A 13,090-nucleotide genomic window follows, 5' to 3' on the forward strand; every position below is an offset into this window, starting at 1 on the left:
GCTTAAAATGCCGACTGGGGAATCAGGCTCGTTGGTCTAGGGGTATGATTCTCGCTTCGGGTGCGAGAGGTCCCGGGTTCAAATCCCGGACGAGCCCATGCTGTGGAATTATTTTTAGGCTGCTTATTATATAGGGCCATTTCTTCTTTTCAATGCTATAAGACGCCGTGTATGGTGAGAAAGTTCCTTTCCCTCTATACGCTATTTCCCACTTTTGGCGTATAGAATTTCAGTGCCGGACTTCTTTGCAACTGCTTTTCTGGGGTGGACCATCAGTGTAGGAAAATTAAATGCAAAGTGTTTTTCTAGTGTGATTTCAGGTATGGTTTTAAAATCGCCTTTTGGAATAAAAGTGGTCCTCGTTCCTTTCTTCCAAAGAAAGAGATCGGGTAAGGAGGGTCCAACTTTGAGCTTCATGGACATTGGCCCTTGGTCTGTGCATTCCAGCCCACTACATGCCAAGAAGATTCGTGCAAGCGTGTCTGTTTCTGTAGTGTAGTGGTTATCACGTTCGCTTTACACGCGAAAGGTCCCTGGTTCGAGACCGGGCAGAAACAGCAGCTTTCTGTTTTTCACACAGTTTGCATTTACTCTCTCAACTTATAGGAAAGCTGAGATAATGGAAGCTGTCTATCCCTCACCAGCGTGATGTACTGTGCTCCAGGGGCATCAGTGACAGCTCAAAAAGAGAAGTGACGATAGTTTGCGCTATTCGTTTGCACGTCCTTGTGTACTGAAGGTTGGGCCTACTTCATGAAAGCAAGGCATGAGAGCAGAAATGGTTTTATTGACCTCACCGAGAGCATACACCTAGAACAAACAAAATGTCTGAAGGATAGAGGCATTTTCATTTCTTGTTCGATGACGGCCATGGAAAAGACAGCAACCATATTGCAGAAGAGAGCAGCATGTGCAGTTGCTTGCTTTGGGTGAAGCATTCACTAACTCGCTGCCAATAACCCCCGGAGCCGGTGCGAAAGGCGACTCTTGTGTGCCTCGGCTCGTTGGTCTAGGGGTATGATTCTCGCTTAGGGTGCGAGAGGTCCCGGGTTCAAATCCCGGACGAGCCCTTTTTCAGAGGTAAACATACGAATCCTACTCAAAACTCACAATGCCTGACTATTTCTCATTACACTCGCCGCATTGTTGCACAAAATATTTTGAACCTCAGAAGAAACATGGATCACCATGCTTTTTCTGCCTTCATGCTTAGTCTGTGTGTGTCCCAGGTGATGCTTTCCCAAGGTGTACTTGCTGGCATTTAGGCATCAGATATTTGTCTGTCGATGCCTGCATAAGTCAATTTTTAATACGTCTAATTGCAAGCATGTTGGCTGATATCTCTGCAGTTTTCACACTTGCTCCTCGCTTTCTGAGTGGCTGCTGATACAGCAGAATAGAAGTAGAGAGAATCCTTGAGAGGAACCTTGCTCTAACAGTAAAACACAGCAAGTGAGTTTCTGTAGTGTAGTGGTCATCACGTTCGCCTAACACGCGAAAGGTCCCCGGTTCGAGACTGTGCATGAGCTGCTTTTATGTGCACCCTCTAAAACCTTATTATCTCAATGCAAGCTTAAGAAGAGGCGGTCCTTGAACCCAGCGAGCCGTGGGAAACTTCCTTTACTTTTGCAAGACGAAACAAATTAATCCGCATCCATCAGTGGTCGCTCTTGTGCCTAGCTTTTTTTTTGTCATGCCATGTTGTATTGTGGGGTCTTTACACTTGTGACATTGCTGTGAACGTTGTAAGTGCAAACATTGGCAGGTGCAGTCAGAAGAGTCAGATCTGTGCACACCCAGGGCTGTCAGGATGGCCGAGTGGTCTAAGGCGCCAGACTCAAGAGAGCTTGATCTTCAGTGCAACTGAGACTTCTGGTCTCCTCATGGAGGCGTGGGTTCAAATCCCACTTCTGACAGGTTTCTTTTACACCCTTAAATCGTCCTGTTTTTTGCAGTGCATTCCCCACACACCACAATCTTTGCACGGACCTGTAACATATGACGAGAAATCCACCAACGATCAGGCTGGTCCCTCAATCACAATTCCATGTATTCCTGGAAGGGACACCTCAGGCACACCTTCCGTTAAATTTGCACTCCATCACACAAACTGCCGTGCTGGTTTCTCATTAAGCAGTTGATCCCATCTTTGTTGTGAGGCTCTCCTGCCACCTTTTGGGCGGAGAAGGCACTGTCCCTGCAACAACACAGGCAGACATGTTCAACAGGGCTTCCTGGTTATGTGGGAGGAGCAGATTGTCATTGGTCCCCCCTTGCGAATTTTAATTTACATAAGGAAGACAGAGAGGTAGCTGGGAGTAGGCAGTACACACGGACATTGAACTCTATCTTGTGATTTGCAGCCAATTCTAGATTGAGGCAGGAGGAAAGGAGGTGATTTGCCCAACAATGGCCATACTGGGAATTCAGCCACCCTGGGGCTCCCAGGTGAGTGTTTCAGTCCTGCGAGCCACTCATATAAATCTCGCCTGATCGAGCCTGATCGAGCGCTGAGTGAGCGTGTTTGAATCCAAGAATCAAATGCCTCTGTCTTAGGAGCAAGAATTGGCAGGCCCTCCCTTGCATCTGGGGTGGAAGTCTATGGGGTAAGTGTCCAGGACTTGCAGAGGAGTACAAGTGCCAGAAAGTGCCTGCAGTTCTCATCAGCGCCTTTTTTCTGCTCTCTGGCAGCTAGGATATCGACTGATCCCTTCCTTGCAAGAGTGAAAAAAACAACACCTTGAGAGAAAACATGACTTTGTGTGGTTCACATAGAGAGAGAGCAGCCAAATATCCCTGCTTTGTTTCTGAAAGACGCATCAGAAATTGCTTAAAATGCCGACTGGGGAATCAGGCTCGTTGGTCTAGGGGTATGATTCTCGCTTCGGGTGCGAGAGGTCCCGGGTTCAAATCCCGGACGAGCCCATGCTGTGGAATTATTTTTAGGCTGCTTATTATATAGGGCCATTTCTTCTTTTCAATGCTATAAGACGCCGTGTATGGTGAGAAAGTTCCTTTCCCTCTATACGCTATTTCCCACTTTTGGCGTATAGAATTTCAGTGCCGGACTTCTTTGCAACTGCTTTTCTGGGGTGGACCATCAGTGTAGGAAAATTAAATGCAAAGTGTTTTTCTAGTGTGATTTCAGGTATGGTTTTAAAATCGCCTTTTGGAATAAAAGTGGTCCTCGTTCCTTTCTTCCAAAGAAAGAGATCGGGTAAGGAGGGTCCAACTTTGAGCTTCATGGACATTGGCCCTTGGTCTGTGCATTCCAGCCCACTACATGCCAAGAAGATTCGTGCAAGCGTGTCTGTTTCTGTAGTGTAGTGGTTATCACGTTCGCTTTACACGCGAAAGGTCCCTGGTTCGAGACCGGGCAGAAACAGCAGCTTTCTGTTTTTCACACAGTTTGCATTTACTCTCTCAACTTATAGGAAAGCTGAGATAATGGAAGCTGTCTATCCCTCACCAGCGTGATGTACTGTGCTCCAGGGGCATCAGTGACAGCTCAAAAAGAGAAGTGACGATAGTTTGCGCTATTCGTTTGCACGTCCTTGTGTACTGAAGGTTGGGCCTACTTCATGAAAGCAAGGCATGAGAGCAGAAATGGTTTTATTGACCTCACCGAGAGCATACACCTAGAACAAACAAAATGTCTGAAGGATAGAGGCATTTTCATTTCTTGTTCGATGACGGCCATGGAAAAGACAGCAACCATATTGCAGAAGAGAGCAGCATGTGCAGTTGCTTGCTTTGGGTGAAGCATTCACTAACTCGCTGCCAATAACCCCCGGAGCCGGTGCGAAAGGCGACTCTTGTGTGCCTCGGCTCGTTGGTCTAGGGGTATGATTCTCGCTTAGGGTGCGAGAGGTCCCGGGTTCAAATCCCGGACGAGCCCTTTTTCAGAGGTAAACATACGAATCCTACTCAAAACTCACAATGCCTGACTATTTCTCATTACACTCGCCGCATTGTTGCACAAAATATTTTGAACCTCAGAAGAAACATGGATCACCATGCTTTTTCTGCCTTCATGCTTAGTCTGTGTGTGTCCCAGGTGATGCTTTCCCAAGGTGTACTTGCTGGCATTTAGGCATCAGATATTTGTCTGTCGATGCCTGCATAAGTCAATTTTTAATACGTCTAATTGCAAGCATGTTGGCTGATATCTCTGCAGTTTTCACACTTGCTCCTCGCTTTCTGAGTGGCTGCTGATACAGCAGAATAGAAGTAGAGAGAATCCTTGAGAGGAACCTTGCTCTAACAGTAAAACACAGCAAGTGAGTTTCTGTAGTGTAGTGGTCATCACGTTCGCCTAACACGCGAAAGGTCCCCGGTTCGAGACTGTGCATGAGCTGCTTTTATGTGCACCCTCTAAAACCTTATTATCTCAATGCAAGCTTAAGAAGAGGCGGTCCTTGAACCCAGCGAGCCGTGGGAAACTTCCTTTACTTTTGCAAGACGAAACAAATTAATCCGCATCCATCAGTGGTCGCTCTTGTGCCTAGCTTTTTTTTTGTCATGCCATGTTGTATTGTGGGGTCTTTACACTTGTGACATTGCTGTGAACGTTGTAAGTGCAAACATTGGCAGGTGCAGTCAGAAGAGTCAGATCTGTGCACACCCAGGGCTGTCAGGATGGCCGAGTGGTCTAAGGCGCCAGACTCAAGAGAGCTTGATCTTCAGTGCAACTGAGACTTCTGGTCTCCTCATGGAGGCGTGGGTTCAAATCCCACTTCTGACAGGTTTCTTTTACACCCTTAAATCGTCCTGTTTTTTGCAGTGCCTTCCCCACACACCACAATCTTTGCACGGACCTGTAACATATGACGAGAAATCCACCAACGATCAGGCTGGTCCCTCAATCACAATTCCATGTATTCCTGGAAGGGACACCTCAGGCACACCTTCCGTTAAATTTGCACTCCATCACACAAACTGCCGTGCTGGTTTCTCATTAAGCAGTTGATCCCATCTTTGTTGTGAGGCTCTCCTGCCACCTTTTGGGCGGAGAAGGCACTGTCCCTGCAACAACACAGGCAGACATGTTCAACAGGGCTTCCTGGTTATGTGGGAGGAGCAGATTGTCATTGGTCCCCCCTTGCGAATTTTAATTTACATAAGGAAGACAGAGAGGTAGCTGGGAGTAGGCAGTACACACGGACATTGAACTCTATCTTGTGATTTGCAGCCAATTCTAGATTGAGGCAGGAGGAAAGGAGGTGATTTGCCCAACAATGGCCATACTGGGAATTCAGCCACCCTGGGGCTCCCAGGTGAGTGTTTCAGTCCTGCGAGCCACTCATATAAATCTCGCCTGATCGAGCCTGATCGAGCGCTGAGTGAGCGTGTTTGAATCCAAGAATCAAATGCCTCTGTCTTAGGAGCAAGAATTGGCAGGCCCTCCCTTGCATCTGGGGTGGAAGTCTATGGGGTAAGTGTCCAGGACTTGCAGAGGAGTACAAGTGCCAGAAAGTGCCTGCAGTTCTCATCAGCGCCTTTTTTCTGCTCTCTGGCAGCTAGGATATCGACTGATCCCTTCCTTGCAAGAGTGAAAAAAACAACACCTTGAGAGAAAACATGACTTTGTGTGGTTCACATAGAGAGAGAGCAGCCAAATAGCCCTGCTTTGTTTCTGAAAGACGCATCAGAAATTGCTTAAAATGCCGACTGGGGAATCAGGCTCGTTGGTCTAGGGGTATGATTCTCGCTTCGGGTGCGAGAGGTCCCGGGTTCAAATCCCGGACGAGCCCATGCTGTGGAATTATTTTTAGGCTGCTTATTATATAGGGCCATTTCTTCTTTTCAATGCTATAAGACGCCGTGTATGGTGAGAAAGTTCCTTTCCCTCTACGCTATTTCCCACTTTTGGCGTATAGAATTTCAGTGCCGGACTTCTTTGCAACTGCTTTTCTGGGGTGGACCATCAGTGTAGGAAAATTAAATGCAAAGTGTTTTTCTAGTGTGATTTCAGGTATGGTTTTAAAATCGCCTTTTGGAATAAAAGTGGTCCTCGTTCCTTTCTTCCAAAGAAAGAGATCGGGTAAGGAGGGTCCAACTTTGAGCTTCATGGACATTGGCCCTTGGTCTGTGCATTCCAGCCCACTACATGCCAAGAAGATTCGTGCAAGCGTGTCTGTTTCTGTAGTGTAGTGGTTATCACGTTCGCTTTACACGCGAAAGGTCCCTGGTTCGAGACCGGGCAGAAACAGCAGCTTTCTGTTTTTCACACAGTTTGCATTTACTCTCTCAACTTATAGGAAAGCTGAGATAATGGAAGCTGTCTATCCCTCACCAGCGTGATGTACTGTGCTCAAGGGGCATCAGTGACAGCTCAAAAAGAGAAGTGACGATAGTTTGCGCTATTCGTTTGCACGTCCTTGTGTACTGAAGGTTGGGCCTACTTCATGAAAGCAAGGCATGAGAGCAGAAATGGTTTTATTGACCTCACCGAGAGCATACACCTAGAACAAACAAAATGTCTGAAGGATAGAGGCATTTTCATTTCTTGTTCGATGACGGCCATGGAAAAGACAGCAACCATATTGCAGAAGAGAGCAGCATGTGCAGTTGCTTGCTTTGGGTGAAGCATTCACTAACTCGCTGCCAATAACCCCCGGAGCCGGTGCGAAAGGCGACTCTTGTGTGCCTCGGCTCGTTGGTCTAGGGGTATGATTCTCGCTTAGGGTGCGAGAGGTCCCGGGTTCAAATCCCGGACGAGCCCTTTTTCAGAGGTAAACATACGAATCCTACTCAAAACTCACAATGCCTGACTATTTCTCATTACACTCGCCGCATTGTTGCACAAAATATTTTGAACCTCAGAAGAAACATGGATCACCATGCTTTTTCTGCCTTCATGCTTAGTCTGTGTGTGTCCCAGGTGATGCTTTCCCAAGGTGTACTTGCTGGCATTTAGGCATCAGATATTTGTCTGTCGATGCCTGCATAAGTCAATTTTTAATACGTCTAATTGCAAGCATGTTGGCTGATATCTCTGCAGTTTTCACACTTGCTCCTCGCTTTCTGAGTGGCTGCTGATACAGCAGAATAGAAGTAGAGAGAATCCTTGAGAGGAACCTTGCTCTAACAGTAAAACACAGCAAGTGAGTTTCTGTAGTGTAGTGGTCATCACGTTCGCCTAACACGCGAAAGGTCCCCGGTTCGAGACTGTGCATGAGCTGCTTTTATGTGCACCCTCTAAAACCTTATTATCTCAATGCAAGCTTAAGAAGAGGCGGTCCTTGAACCCAGCGAGCCGTGGGAAACTTCCTTTACTTTTGCAAGACGAAACAAATTAATCCGCATCCATCAGTGGTCGCTCTTGTGCCTAGCTTTTTTTTTGTCATGCCATGTTGTATTGTGGGGTCTTTACACTTGTGACATTGCTGTGAACGTTGTAAGTGCAAACATTGGCAGGTGCAGTCAGAAGAGTCAGATCTGTGCACACCCAGCGCTGTCAGGATGGCCGAGTGGTCTAAGGCGCCAGACTCAAGAGAGCTTGATCTTCAGTGCAACTGAGACTTCTGGTCTCCTCATGGAGGCGTGGGTTCAAATCCCACTTCTGACAGGTTTCTTTTACACCCTTAAATCGTCCTGTTTTTTGCAGTGCATTCCCCACACACCACAATCTTTGCACGGACCTGTAACATATGACGAGAAATCCACCAACGATCAGGCTGGTCCCTCAATCACAATTCCATGTATTCCTGGAAGGGACACCTCAGGCACACCTTCCGTTAAATTTGCACTCCATCACACAAACTGCCGTGCTGGTTTCTCATTAAGCAGTTGATCCCATCTTTGTTGTGAGGCTCTCCTGCCACCTTTTGGGCGGAGAAGGCACTGTCCCTGCAACAACACAGGCAGACATGTTCAACAGGGCTTCCTGGTTATGTGGGAGGAGCAGATTGTCATTGGTCCCCCCTTGCGAATTTTAATTTACATAAGGAAGACAGAGAGGTAGCTGGGAGTAGGCAGTACACACGGACATTGAACTCTATCTTGTGATTTGCAGCCAATTCTAGATTGAGGCAGGAGGAAAGGAGGTGATTTGCCCAACAATGGCCATACTGGGAATTCAGCCACCCTGGGGCTCCCAGGTGAGTGTTTCAGTCCTGCGAGCCACTCATATAAATCTCGCCTGATCGAGCCTGATCGAGCGCTGAGTGAGCGTGTTTGAATCCAAGAATCAAATGCCTCTGTCTTAGGAGCAAGAATTGGCAGGCCCTCCCTTGCATCTGGGGTGGAAGTCTATGGGGTAAGTGTCCAGGACTTGCAGAGGAGTACAAGTGCCAGAAAGTGCCTGCAGTTCTCATCAGCGCCTTTTTTCTGCTCTCTGGCAGCTAGGATATCGACTGATCCCTTCCTTGCAAGAGTGAAAAAAACAACACCTTGAGAGAAAACATGACTTTGTGTGGTTCACATAGAGAGAGAGCAGCCAAATAGCCCTGCTTTGTTTCTGAAAGACGCATCAGAAATTGCTTAAAATGCCGACTGGGGAATCAGGCTCGTTGGTCTAGGGGTATGATTCTCGCTTCGGGTGCGAGAGGTCCCGGGTTCAAATCCCGGACGAGCCCATGCTGTGGAATTATTTTTAGGCTGCTTATTATATAGGGCCATTTCTTCTTTTCAATGCTATAAGACGCCGTGTATGGTGAGAAAGTTCCTTTCCCTCTACGCTATTTCCCACTTTTGGCGTATAGAATTTCAGTGCCGGACTTCTTTGCAACTGCTTTTCTGGGGTGGACCATCAGTGTAGGAAAATTAAATGCAAAGTGTTTTTCTAGTGTGATTTCAGGTATGGTTTTAAAATCGCCTTTTGGAATAAAAGTGGTCCTCGTTCCTTTCTTCCAAAGAAAGAGATCGGGTAAGGAGGGTCCAACTTTGAGCTTCATGGACATTGGCCCTTGGTCTGTGCATTCCAGCCCACTACATGCCAAGAAGATTCGTGCAAGCGTGTCTGTTTCTGTAGTGTAGTGGTTATCACGTTCGCTTTACACGCGAAAGGTCCCTGGTTCGAGACCGGGCAGAAACAGCAGCTTTCTGTTTTTCACACAGTTTGCATTTACTCTCTCAACTTATAGGAAAGCTGAGATAATGGAAGCTGTCTATCCCTCACCAGCGTGATGTACTGTGCTCCAGGGGCATCAGTGACAGCTCAAAAAGAGAAGTGACGATAGTTTGCGCTATTCGTTTGCACGTCCTTGTGTACTGAAGGTTGGGCCTACTTCATGAAAGCAAGGCATGAGAGCAGAAATGGTTTTATTGACCTCACCGAGAGCATACACCTAGAACAAACAAAATGTCTGAAGGATAGAGGCATTTTCATTTCTTGTTCGATGACGGCCATGGAAAAGACAGCAACCATATTGCAGAAGAGAGCAGCATGTGCAGTTGCTTGCTTTGGGTGAAGCATTCACTAACTCGCTGCCAATAACCCCCGGAGCCGGTGCGAAAGGCGACTCTTGTGTGCCTCGGCTCGTTGGTCTAGGGGTATGATTCTCGCTTAGGGTGCGAGAGGTCCCGGGTTCAAATCCCGGACGAGCCCTTTTTCAGAGGTAAACATACGAATCCTACTCAAAACTCACAATGCCTGACTATTTCTCATTACACTCGCCGCATTGTTGCACAAAATATTTTGAACCTCAGAAGAAACATGGATCACCATGCTTTTTCTGCCTTCATGCTTAGTCTGTGTGTGTCCCAGGTGATGCTTTCCCAAGGTGTACTTGCTGGCATTTAGGCATCAGATATTTGTCTGTCGATGCCTGCATAAGTCAATTTTTAATACGTCTAATTGCAAGCATGTTGGCTGATATCTCTGCAGTTTTCACACTTGCTCCTCGCTTTCTGAGTGGCTGCTGATACAGCAGAATAGAAGTAGAGAGAATCCTTGAGAGGAACCTTGCTCTAACAGTAAAACACAGCAAGTGAGTTTCTGTAGTGTAGTGGTCATCACGTTCGCCTAACACGCGAAAGGTCCCCGGTTCGAGACTGTGCATGAGCTGCTTTTATGTGCACCCTCTAAAACCTTATTATCTCAATGCAAGCTTAAGAAGAGGCGGTCCTTGAACCCAGCGAGCCGTGGGAAACTTCCTTTACTTTTGCAAGACGAAACAAATTAATCCGCATCCATCAGTGGTCGCTCTTGTGCCTAGCTTTTTTTTTGTCATGCCATGTTGTATTGTGGGGTCTTTACACTTGTGACATTGCTGTGAACGTTGTAAGTGCAAACATTGGCAGGTGCAGTCAGAAGAGTCAGATCTGTGCACACCCAGGGCTGTCAGGATGGCCGAGTGGTCTAAGGCGCCAGACTCAAGAGAGCTTGATCTTCAGTGCAACTGAGACTTCTGGTCTCCTCATGGAGGCGTGGGTTCAAATCCCACTTCTGACAGGTTTCTTTTACACCCTTAAATCGTCCTGTTTTTTGCAGTGCATTCCCCACACACCACAATCTTTGCACGGACCTGTAACATATGACGAGAAATCCACCAACGATCAGGCTGGTCCCTCAATCACAATTCCATGTATTCCTGGAAGGGACACCTCAGGCACACCTTCCGTTAAATTTGCACTCCATCACACAAACTGCCGTGCTGGTTTCTCATTAAGCAGTTGATCCCATCTTTGTTGTGAGGCTCTCCTGCCACCTTTTGGGCGGAGAAGGCACTGTCCCTGCAACAACACAGGCAGACATGTTCAACAGGGCTTCCTGGTTATGTGGGAGGAGCAGATTGTCATTGGTCCCCCCTTGCGAATTTTAATTTACATAAGGAAGACAGAGAGGTAGCTGGGAGTAGGCAGTACACACGGACATTGAACTCTATCTTGTGATTTGCAGCCAATTCTAGATTGAGGCAGGAGGAAAGGAGGTGATTTGCCCAACAATGGCCATACTGGGAATTCAGCCACCCTGGGGCTCCCAGGTGAGTGTTTCAGTCCTGCGAGCCACTCATATAAATCTCGCCTGATCGAGCCTGATCGAGCGCTGAGTGAGCGTGTTTGAATCCAAGAATCAAATGCCTCTGTCTTAGGAGCAAGAATTGGCAGGCCCTCCCTTGCATCTGGGGTGGAAGTCTATGGGGTAAGTGTCCAGGACTTGCAGAGGAGTACAAGTGCCAGAAAGTGCCTGCAGTTCTCATCAGCGCCTTTTTTCTGCTCTCTGGCAGCTAGGATATCGACTGATCCCTTCCTTGCAAGAGTGAAAAAAACAACACCTTGAGAGAAAACATGACTTTGTGTGGTTCACATAGAGAGAGAGCAGCCAAATAGCCCTGCTTTGTTTCTGAAAGACGCATCAGAAATTGCTTAAAATGCCGACTGGGGAATCAGGCTCGTTGGTCTAGGGGTATGATTCTCGCTTCGGGTGCGAGAGGTCCTGGGTTCAAATCCCGGACGAGCCCATGCTGTGGAATTATTTTTAGGCTGCTTATTATATAGGGCCATTTCTTCTTTTCAATGCTATAAGACGCCGTGTATGGTGAGAAAGTTCCTTTCCCTCTACGCTATTTCCCACTTTTGGCGTATAGAATTTCAGTGCCGGACTTCTTTGCAACTGCTTTTCTGGGGTGGACCATCAGTGTAGGAAAATTAAATGCAAAGTGTTTTTCTAGTGTGATTTCAGGTATGGTTTTAAAATCGCCTTTTGGAATAAAAGTGGTCCTCGTTCCTTTCTTCCAAAGAAAGAGATCGGGTAAGGAGGGTCCAACTTTGAGCTTCATGGACATTGGCCCTTGGTCTGTGCATTCCAGCCCACTACATGCCAAGAAGATTCGTGCAAGCGTGTCTGTTTCTGTAGTGTAGTGGTTATCACGTTCGCTTTACACGCGAAAGGTCCCTGGTTCGAGACCGGGCAGAAACAGCAGCTTTCTGTTTTTCACACAGTTTGCATTTACTTTCTCAACTTATAGGAAAGCTGAGATAATGGAAGCTGTCTATCCCTCACCAGCGTGATGTACTGTGCTCCAGGGGCATCAGTGACAGCTCAAAAAGAGAAGTGACGATAGTTTGCGCTATTCGTTTGCACGTCCTTGTGTACTGAAGGTTGGGCCTACTTCATGAAAGCAAGGCATGAGAGCAGAAATGGTTTTATTGACCTCACCGAGAGCATACACCTAGAACAAACAAAATGTCTGAAGGATAGAGGCATTTTCATTTCTTGTTCGATGACGGCCATGGAAAAGACAGCAACCATATTGCAGAAGAGAGCAGCATGTGCAGTTGCTTGCTTTGGGTGAAGCATTCACTAACTCGCTGCCAATAACCCCCGGAGCCGGTGCGAAAGGCGACTCTTGTGTGCCTCGGCTCGTTGGTCTAGGGGTATGATTCTCGCTTAGGGTGCGAGAGGTCCCGGGTTCAAATCCCGGACGAGCCCTTTTTCAGAGGTAAACATACGAATCCTACTCAAAACTCACAATGCCTGACTATTTCTCATTACACTCGCCGCATTGTTGCACAAAATATTTTGAACCTCAGAAGAAACATGGATCACCATGCTTTTTCTGCCTTCATGCTTAGTCTGTGTGTGTCCCAGGTGATGCTTTCCCAAGGTGTACTTGCTGGCATTTAGGCATCAGATATTTGTCTGTCGATGCCTGCATAAGTCAATTTTTAATACGTCTAATTGCAAGCATGTTGGCTGATATCTCTGCAGTTTTCACACTTGCTCCTCGCTTTCTGAGTGGCTGCTGATACAGCAGAATAGAAGTAGAGAGAATCCTTGAGAGGAACCTTGCTCTAACAGTAAAACACAGCAAGTGAGTTTCTGTAGTGTAGTGGTCATCACGTTCGCCTAACACGCGAAAGGTCCCCGGTTCGAGACTGTGCATGAGCTGCTTTTATGTGCACCCTCTAAAACCTTATTATCTCAATGCAAGCTTAAGAAGAGGCGGTCCTTGAACCCAGCGAGCCGTGGGAAACTTCCTTTACTTTTGCAAGACGAAACAAATTAATCCGCATCCATCAGTGGTCGCTCTTGTGCCTAGCTTTTTTTTTGTCATGCCATGTTGTATTGTGGGGTCTTTACACTTGTGACATTGCTGTGAACGTTGTAAGTGCAAACATTGGCAGGTGCAGTCAGAAGAGTCAG

General features: G+C 47.1%; 19 non-coding genes across 19 annotated transcripts; all 19 read left to right on the forward strand.

Moving 5' to 3' along the window:
• The first annotated feature begins 25 nt into the window (after positions 1 to 25).
• On the forward strand, positions 26 to 97 carry TRNAP-CGG (transfer RNA proline (anticodon CGG)). The gene has a single exon. It is a non-coding gene; the product is annotated as a tRNA-Pro (tRNA).
• Positions 98 to 484: 387 nt separating this feature from the next.
• Positions 485 to 557, forward strand: TRNAV-UAC (transfer RNA valine (anticodon UAC)). Its single transcript has one exon. It is a non-coding gene; the product is annotated as a tRNA-Val (tRNA).
• A 441-nt stretch (positions 558 to 998) lies between these two features.
• On the forward strand, positions 999 to 1,070 carry TRNAP-AGG (transfer RNA proline (anticodon AGG)). The gene has a single exon. It is a non-coding gene; the product is annotated as a tRNA-Pro (tRNA).
• Positions 1,071 to 1,804: 734 nt separating this feature from the next.
• On the forward strand, positions 1,805 to 1,916 carry TRNAL-CAA (transfer RNA leucine (anticodon CAA)). Its single transcript has 2 exons — positions 1,805 to 1,842; positions 1,871 to 1,916. It is a non-coding gene; the product is annotated as a tRNA-Leu (tRNA).
• A 937-nt stretch (positions 1,917 to 2,853) lies between these two features.
• On the forward strand, positions 2,854 to 2,925 carry TRNAP-CGG (transfer RNA proline (anticodon CGG)). The gene has a single exon. It is a non-coding gene; the product is annotated as a tRNA-Pro (tRNA).
• A 387-nt stretch (positions 2,926 to 3,312) lies between these two features.
• Positions 3,313 to 3,385, forward strand: TRNAV-UAC (transfer RNA valine (anticodon UAC)). Its single transcript has one exon. It is a non-coding gene; the product is annotated as a tRNA-Val (tRNA).
• A 441-nt stretch (positions 3,386 to 3,826) lies between these two features.
• On the forward strand, positions 3,827 to 3,898 carry TRNAP-AGG (transfer RNA proline (anticodon AGG)). The gene has a single exon. It is a non-coding gene; the product is annotated as a tRNA-Pro (tRNA).
• Positions 3,899 to 4,632: 734 nt separating this feature from the next.
• On the forward strand, positions 4,633 to 4,744 carry TRNAL-CAA (transfer RNA leucine (anticodon CAA)). Its single transcript has 2 exons — positions 4,633 to 4,670; positions 4,699 to 4,744. It is a non-coding gene; the product is annotated as a tRNA-Leu (tRNA).
• Positions 4,745 to 5,681: 937 nt separating this feature from the next.
• Positions 5,682 to 5,753, forward strand: TRNAP-CGG (transfer RNA proline (anticodon CGG)). Its single transcript has one exon. It is a non-coding gene; the product is annotated as a tRNA-Pro (tRNA).
• Positions 5,754 to 6,138: 385 nt separating this feature from the next.
• On the forward strand, positions 6,139 to 6,211 carry TRNAV-UAC (transfer RNA valine (anticodon UAC)). Its single transcript has one exon. It is a non-coding gene; the product is annotated as a tRNA-Val (tRNA).
• Positions 6,212 to 6,652: 441 nt separating this feature from the next.
• TRNAP-AGG (transfer RNA proline (anticodon AGG)) lies at positions 6,653 to 6,724 on the forward strand. The gene has a single exon. It is a non-coding gene; the product is annotated as a tRNA-Pro (tRNA).
• A 734-nt stretch (positions 6,725 to 7,458) lies between these two features.
• Positions 7,459 to 7,570, forward strand: TRNAL-CAA (transfer RNA leucine (anticodon CAA)). Its single transcript has 2 exons — positions 7,459 to 7,496; positions 7,525 to 7,570. It is a non-coding gene; the product is annotated as a tRNA-Leu (tRNA).
• Positions 7,571 to 8,507: 937 nt separating this feature from the next.
• Positions 8,508 to 8,579, forward strand: TRNAP-CGG (transfer RNA proline (anticodon CGG)). Its single transcript has one exon. It is a non-coding gene; the product is annotated as a tRNA-Pro (tRNA).
• Positions 8,580 to 8,964: 385 nt separating this feature from the next.
• Positions 8,965 to 9,037, forward strand: TRNAV-UAC (transfer RNA valine (anticodon UAC)). Its single transcript has one exon. It is a non-coding gene; the product is annotated as a tRNA-Val (tRNA).
• Positions 9,038 to 9,478: 441 nt separating this feature from the next.
• TRNAP-AGG (transfer RNA proline (anticodon AGG)) lies at positions 9,479 to 9,550 on the forward strand. Its single transcript has one exon. It is a non-coding gene; the product is annotated as a tRNA-Pro (tRNA).
• Positions 9,551 to 10,284: 734 nt separating this feature from the next.
• Positions 10,285 to 10,396, forward strand: TRNAL-CAA (transfer RNA leucine (anticodon CAA)). The gene is made up of 2 exons: positions 10,285 to 10,322; positions 10,351 to 10,396. It is a non-coding gene; the product is annotated as a tRNA-Leu (tRNA).
• Positions 10,397 to 11,333: 937 nt separating this feature from the next.
• Positions 11,334 to 11,405, forward strand: TRNAP-CGG (transfer RNA proline (anticodon CGG)). Its single transcript has one exon. It is a non-coding gene; the product is annotated as a tRNA-Pro (tRNA).
• A 385-nt stretch (positions 11,406 to 11,790) lies between these two features.
• On the forward strand, positions 11,791 to 11,863 carry TRNAV-UAC (transfer RNA valine (anticodon UAC)). The gene has a single exon. It is a non-coding gene; the product is annotated as a tRNA-Val (tRNA).
• A 441-nt stretch (positions 11,864 to 12,304) lies between these two features.
• On the forward strand, positions 12,305 to 12,376 carry TRNAP-AGG (transfer RNA proline (anticodon AGG)). The gene has a single exon. It is a non-coding gene; the product is annotated as a tRNA-Pro (tRNA).
• Positions 12,377 to 13,090: the final 714 nt, after the last annotated feature.

Source organism: Triturus cristatus, chromosome 10 (assembly GCF_964204655.1).
Source record: "Triturus cristatus chromosome 10, aTriCri1.1, whole genome shotgun sequence".
Lineage (NCBI taxonomy): Eukaryota > Metazoa > Chordata > Amphibia > Caudata > Salamandridae > Triturus > Triturus cristatus.